Raw genomic sequence first — 8,049 nt, 5'->3', positions numbered from 1 at the left:
AAGGGTATATGAGCTCCAGGGATCCAAGGGCGAGCTATAGATCCTCGCCATTTGAAACCTCATCCTACCTCAAAGGAGCATAAAACGGACTCTACGAAAAAACAAATAACTACACATCAATCCACCATACAATAATGCATTCTAATTAAACATAGTAACTATAAACAAGAAATATGAGTGACTTACAGGGCCACCGCATCCATACAATCAGTCAATCAATGCAGTGAGACCCTGCCTCTCTACATATCGAGTCTCAAGGCCGGTGGGATCATGATTTGTAATGGAGTGCTGCAAAGAAAACAAAATACAATTGATAGAAACACGACTGTCAGTACAAAGGATATTGCAAAAAAATAAGTAAGCAAAACAAAAGAAAAACTTAAAAAGTCCTCTAGATATGTCCTATGGCCGTCACTCCCAAGATGATGGACCGCTCTGGCCTCTAGTCATGCCCTCGCCGCCTTGCACTGCTATCTCCAACGTCCTAGAGAATCTGTAGCCTTCTCCCTGAGTCGATGCCAGTCGTCCACGTCCAGCCACTCGGGCTTTGAAGCCCTACTCTTGAGTGTCTTGTATGCATCCGATCATCTATGTGACATGTTTGCATGCATGCACTCCATAATCCAGCCCGTAGAGAACCTATCTGCTGCGACTAATGCCAAAAACTCCTCATATAAGGATGCTACTATGTAGTCCTTGCTCCCCTCTGGTATGTTCTTCCAATGATCCAAGACATTGTGCTGAAAAACTTGTTGGCACAACTCTCTCATGTAAGCCATCACCCTCCTCCCCTCATCATTCATGATGATGGCTCCTTACATATCATCTACAAGGTAGGCATATCCCTCTGGGATATGCCTAAGATGGGTCCTCTCCCACCTATGACCACCCTCTTGGCATATCTAGGAGACCCCTGTACATCTAGTGTACCTACCATGGTAGTATCTCTCGGAGTCGTACCCATAGGGGTGCCACTTGCAGATGGTTGAGTAAAAGCCGAAGAGTGACTCGAGTAGATGTCCCCACAAGTGTGACATCTTGGAGGTGATGCATCTCTAGTAGAATGACGAGATGGAGACATTGCGTCGGTACCTCCATAGATACCACTTGGCTCACTATATCTGGATCTCTGCAGCATCCCTCTGAACCACTCTCTCCATCTGGCCCAAGTTTGGAGCACTGACCTCATCTACTAGAAACTAAAGTATTAGAGTGTGCCAAATTACATCTAATAGAGCGGCCTAATGGTGTCGGAGATAGCTCCTGGTCTGGCATATCTCTGAATCTTGCCATCTGATCTAGAGACATACATGTGAAGATCTCCTGTAGCTCCTTGTCGCTCATCCCTTGACTCATCGTGATGATTTAAATATCCACAAAGGTCACATGCATAGATAAAAATTTATGTTAGCATAATCAATATAAATCATAAAAATCATGGTAACATAAATCTTTAAAAAAAATCTTACTTAAAATGCATATCTTATGTACCCTTATAAGTGATTCGTCAACGAATTGAGTAGATGGATGCTCCAAGCATGGAAGTACCCTATGGTCCCATGTCAATCTCTTGACACAACTCCACATACACTGGAAGGTTGATAGACATATCATCATAAAAGGATGAGTCCATCTCATTCTCAAAGAATTCTTGGACTCTTGTATTTTCATCATTGTTACTCGATGCTGGCTCCTCTACATACTGCAAGCTTTGGGTGGCCTCTACCCCTTGCAGTATTGACCCCTTTATTTGCATATTATCCTCACTTATGCTCGGAACATCGCTTTGATCATATATTCTTGCACTTTGGAGAGGTGAAGGTATAACGTACCACCATCGAGGTTTCCGAGGGTTTGGATACAAAAATTAACTGTTCACAATCACGCACAAGCGAGATTTAACTATTGTGACATGTACCATGTCGTAATACAATTAAAAAACACATGAGTTCATGCACATGTTCACAATGGGCTGGCAACACAAACGTGTCGCACAAATCTATCTTTTTTTTTTTGAAATCTATTTCTAGAAATCTAGATGGACCTTGTTGAACTGTTGCTCCAGCTCCTTCAAGTACCACTTTGAGCCACTGCACATCAAATAGGATCATGGAGAAGCTACGGTAATCCACCATGACAATACTTTGTAAGTTTTCAAAATACTCTATCTCATCTATAACCGTATTTGGATCCATTGCTCGACGTTGGCTCTCTTGCTCGAACCATGCCATGATACCACAATCTGTTGTGGAGTGCATTTTGTCAATACGCTCCACATGGAAATGTCGTCCATGCGACCACGCTACACTATATATTTTGTAATGTAGATTGAAACACTCAATTAGTTTTCGCATATAGAATATGGATATGACAAACCATAAACATGCCATCACCTTTGGACTACATACCCTCGAGAATTCACACTCCTTGGTTGAGACCTTCGTTCCTTCGCAAGACGCTATGGTCAAAGCTCCATGCAACTATTGCGTTGACATAAACTGCGGCATCTCCTCCATGCCCTTGGGATATCAAATTGGTCGATGGCACGTACTACGTCAAAATTCAGATTGCGTTTTCTCTTGATCTTTCCTAGATTGCTGGTACTTAGCAAGCCACGTCTCCATAGAGGCATGGTGCAACATACAAAAGCGATTCACTTTCTTCTACATTGTAGCATCCATTCTTTTTTCTACCCCATTTTCAACCACCACATCTCCGGTTAGTCTATCATCATTTTTCAGTAACCATAGCATACTGTTATCTGAATCCACCGTTGGTAGCCATTGTGAAATATATACTAGCACCTCAAACACCAACCAACTTTCAGCCATGCTACCTTCTAGCCGAGCTTTTTGTCACACAAAGCCCTTCAGGGTTTTCATGAAGCGCACTAAGAAGAACATCTATCACATATGGATAGGTCCAGCAATATCCACTTCATCTACAAGATGCACAAGAAGGGGGATTTATATCGTGAGCATGCTAGTAGGTAGGTATTTCTCAAAGAGACAGACCGTCTCCATTGCTCTCCGCCTCACGGACTCAATAGAGGACGTCTTAATCTCCTTCTGTGAGATCCATTGCACTAAAGTCAACAACCTATAAATCGCTCCGCGTATTTCTAAAGTAAGGTATCTTGCGATCGCGATTGGTAGTACAAATTGCCACAAACGAGAAAGCATTATGAACAATGACTACACCCCAAATAGCAAAATACGCAGGCCACTTACACTCCATTTGTAGTACAAACTGAAGATATCTTATGCCAATCATGGGATTTTAGCCCTGATAATTGGCCATCTTTAGAAAATGCTGACCTGAGAGAACACATCATATGTGCCAGAGTGCGGATAGACTTGACTATTTGCTTCACAATGCGCTTTTCTTTAGTGGACAAAACCCAAGGAGCATAGTGTCTCTCTTTCCTATGATGTGGTCCCATAGCAAGCTATCCACGTTCTTGAAAATATGCATGGGATCCAACAAGTGGTTGATTTGTAAGTGGGTCCAATATGGTAACTCATAGAAAACTGAGAACCATCGCATTCCATTTGGATGTGACTCCATGTGGACCATTTTGAGCTTGTACAAGCTTTGGGCATTCATACATGCTAGAGGTTGTCTAAGAAAACCTTCCCTGAGTTCATGACCCTCTGGCAAGAAAGTTATGCGTCCTTGATATACCATCTTCTTCATGGTTCGTGACCTTCGAGAGTCTAATTGTGGCATCCACACAATGGATATGCATGATAACTTGAGGTAACCACACCTATCCCAACACCTCTATCTAGTGAATAAAAACTTGAACAAGCTATGATAGATATTACCAATGAGAATGGAAGCCTACTTATTTGAGTACTCTTTGAATCCCAAAAAGTCATGCATGGTCCACATAAGAATGGCTTGAATATTGGTGGACCAACAACCATCGCACTTGCTCATATCTTGCATGGTGACCCCATCCTCCCATAAAATCTTAAGCTCATTGACTAATGGATGATTATACATGTCCATATTTTTGACTTTGTAGCAGTTGGAAACAAGTAAGCTAAGGATGAGATGTCCTTTTTTCGTAGAAAGCCATGGAGGGATATTGTAGTTGATAAGGACTATAGGCCACACACTGTAAGAAGTTGAGCGTAGACCGAATGGGTTCACACCATCGATGGCAAGAACAAGCCAAAAATTCCTTGGCTCTCGGGCAAAGCTTGGGAAGGTAGAGTCAAGGTGGCTCCATGCGCATGAATCCACTGATATTCGTTGAACTCCATTTGTGGACCTGTTTTGCGCATGCCACATCGTCAAGCTCGCCATGTTGGACGTATGAAACATGTGGTTTATGCAGGGGATAAGCGAAAAGTGTCCAAGAACTTTATGAGGGATGGTTTTTCCTTGCAAGTCCTGTCGATACCTATGAGCACCACACTTTGGACATGTCTCCATAGTCTCGTATTTTCCCCGAAACAGTATGCAATTGTTGATACATGCATGGATCCTGTTGTAGTCCATGCCAAGCTTTAGTAAAACATGTCGCGTATCATCACGAGACTCTTAGGTATGGTATTTGCAAGTGGCACTATATGATACTTCAGCAACCCGAAAAAAATTATAAAACAGCTTGAAAAAGCACAAATTTTTTTAATGATAGTTTCGAAAAGAAATCAACGAAGTGTATGTATAAGGTACCTGAACAACTCGGTCACACTCACATCGCTCCACTCATATTTTGCTTGCAGGAGTGCAAGCAGCGTCTTCAGGTGAGATACTTGGCACCCATCATATAATGGTATGGATGCTTCCTCTCTAAGCAGATCAGAAGTCTTGGCATCCATGGCCATCAATGCATCGATTATTGGCTTCATCTCAGGCTCCAAGATTGTAGGTAAGTCTGGAAGGCTGCCTGTCTCCTCTAGTATTGGCGGTATAGATTGGGTAGTACCTTCTAAGTGGTGGATTGGCTCAGGCACTCCATCCATCACACACCCACAAACTCTTATAGCTGGCTGTAAAGGGTGCACTCCTCCTTGGGACAAGATGTCACCTCCCTGGATAGAAAATTTGCCAGCCACACCCAATGTTTTTGTATATGGTATTTGATTTTCTTGCGAATACAATGCATGATTGATATACACTTTTCTTACCATTTGCTCAAAATCTGAGATTGCTTGATCAATGATCTTAGATTAAAACTCGCTGAAGCTTCATATGTGTTCTATAGACAATTGATGTTTTTGCCTAATTGCAAGCTTACATTGAGAGCAAGGACATGGGATAGGCTAATTAAGATATACCTTGTGATCTTGAACATCATAGCCTTCATTGTTTTCCATTTGCTCTACGTTACGACAAACAATTTGTTTTTGTTATCATTCTTTTTTTCTTTCTTAAATTGTTTGAGAAGAGATTTCTTCTCTTCTAACTTAGCAAATTTAACATATGTAAAGTCTCCATCCATCCACAAATTAACGTATGTCGGAGTGTTTCCCGTCTCGTGGTATTCCACCGGACCTCACTCGATCTCGCCACCACTCTCTCTTTGTTTTTTATCCATTCATTCTCTTGTCTCCTTCCATCTCTCTCTCTTTTTCTCTTTCTTTATTATGTTGTATGTTTATTCCCTCTCTCTCATTCCTTCTTTCTTTTTCTCTTCCTCTCCCTCTCTCATTTCCTTTAACAAAACATCTCTCTCTCTCTCTACTGCTACCACTACCACTACCACTACCACTACCACTACCACTACCACTACAACAAACAAGAAAAGAAGAAAAAAAAGAAAAACAACAACAACTACCACTACAACAATAACAAACAAGAGAAGAAGAAAAACCTACTACTACTACTACCACTACAACAACAACAACAACAAACAAGAAAACTAAACAACAATAAACAAGAAAAGAAAAAAAACTACTACTAATACAACAACAACAACAACAACAAATAAGAAAACCACCACCACCACCACCACTGCCATTGCCGCCGCCGCCGCCGCCGCCACCACCACCACTACTGCTACTACAATAACAAGAAACAAGAAAAGAAGAAAAAAATACTACTACTACGACTACTATAATAACAACAACAACAACAAACAAGAAAACGTAAAAAAAATAAACAAGAAAAGAAAAAAAAACTACTATTACTACAACAAATAAGAAAAATACTATTACTACTAGTACTAGTACTACTACTACTACAATCATGACTACGATGACTACGACCAGGACCATGACTACCACAACAACAACAATCAATAAAAGAAGAGATTAAACAACAACTACTAATACTATCACTACCACTACCACTACCACTACTACTACTACGACTACCACAATAACAACAAACAAGAAAATAAGAAATTAACAATAATTACTGCTACCGCTACCACTACCACTACCACTATCACTACAACAACAACAACAAATAAGAAAAAATTAAAAGAAGAAATAAAACAACAACAACAATAATAACAACCTCTCCCTCCCTCCCTCCCTCTCTCTCCCTCTCTTTCTCTCTTTCCCTAATATGTTTAATGTTTTCTCCCCCCCTCTCTCTCATTCCTTCTTTCTTTTTCTCTCTTCCTCTCCCTCTCTCAATACACATGATTTTTAACAAAAACAAGTAAAATAAAAGGAGAAAAAAAAAACAAAGCAAGAAGGAACAATGCACTCACTACAAAGGCCCGAGGATGGATTCGGCGACTCCTCTTTGCCCTCTGTACACTTCCTCCTCTTCTTTGCAAACAGTGGCAGAGGTGGTGAGAAGCTTTTCTTCTCCCTCTTTCTCTCTTTCTCTCCCTCTCCCTCTCAAATGCAAGATGGAGTTTGCTCTTGCTTTCACTCTCTCTTTCGTTCGTTCGCACAAAATAACACGCTCGGGTTTCGGCCCGAGTTTTTTCGTCTGAGCATCATCACTAAATGCAACGCAAATAACGGCGTCACTATTTTGCGTTGGAAAGTGCCATCGTTATGCCTCTGTATCCTTGTAGTGCAAATATTAATATTTACAATCTAATGGAAGTTGACCTTTGATAGAAGAGGATGCAATTGATCCATATATGCATTAGTAGAGTTTGTAAGGTTGAAGCCTTCGTCTTGGATGCTTTCTTTGATGGATATGTAGCAAGAGTAGTCCTAGAAATTCAAAGACATGTGATATGCTTAGTAGAAATACCAAAAACCCATTATGAGTTGTATAAAACATTGATATCATGGGTAAATCACAACCAAACATTAGATTTTATAGAAGATGCCACAAGTAGTAAAGGGGATACAAGAGAGAAAGGAAAACAAACTCTAAAACCAATACTTGGATATGATCCAAAAGGTACGGAAAACCTTGTAGACCATGAGGATATTAGATCTATATTTTGTAATGATTTTACATAAGTTTGTATGAATCTCATATATCCAAACAAATTCTTTTTGTTTATTTTTTTAGATGTCCTTTAGATATGATCCTTTATTAGATTTGTGTATTTTTTAATATGTTGATGGCTTTTATATTTCAAAAATGCTCATTTATTAAACAAGTAGATCAAGATTAATATTATTCTAGTAGTTCGATATGGCCTTTGGCACTGTCCAGTTTTCAATCTCTCCCATTCGACGCCTATTGTCAAATCTGAAAATTTTTGCCTATCCGACCTCGAATGGCTAGGAAGCTTTCTCTCTCAATCTAGCAGTCAAGAAAATTACTAAAATTTTGGAACCACCACAATGGCCAATGTTTTGTATTTTTGTCTTCCTTGTTTTCTAAAATTCTCAAATCTTCATATTCTGCCTCCTTCGGCTTTAAATTCTCGCCTAAGATTTGCATGAATCTACATCTAATCCGTACTTAACGGTCTCCAAAAACATCTCTCACCCATCACCACTCTCCCTTTAAAGATTAGAAGATCATCAAAATTCATTAATTGAGGGGTAAGTTTATGTGAGGGCACTTAGGATGCAAGTTGCTAAGTGGCCCTAGATGATGTGGATCTACTTTCAATCTCCCCATATTCACCTCTTATTGCTCACAAAACAAACATTTTATGAGATCCCATCA

Source organism: Lygodium microphyllum, chromosome 26, assembly GCF_053477565.2.
Source record: "Lygodium microphyllum isolate KBCC chromosome 26, Lygodium_microphyllum_v1.1.10, whole genome shotgun sequence".
Taxonomy (NCBI): Eukaryota; Viridiplantae; Streptophyta; class Polypodiopsida; order Schizaeales; family Lygodiaceae; genus Lygodium; species Lygodium microphyllum.
The sequence above is the reverse complement of the archived record's forward strand: the minus strand, read 5'-3'. Positions refer to the sequence as shown.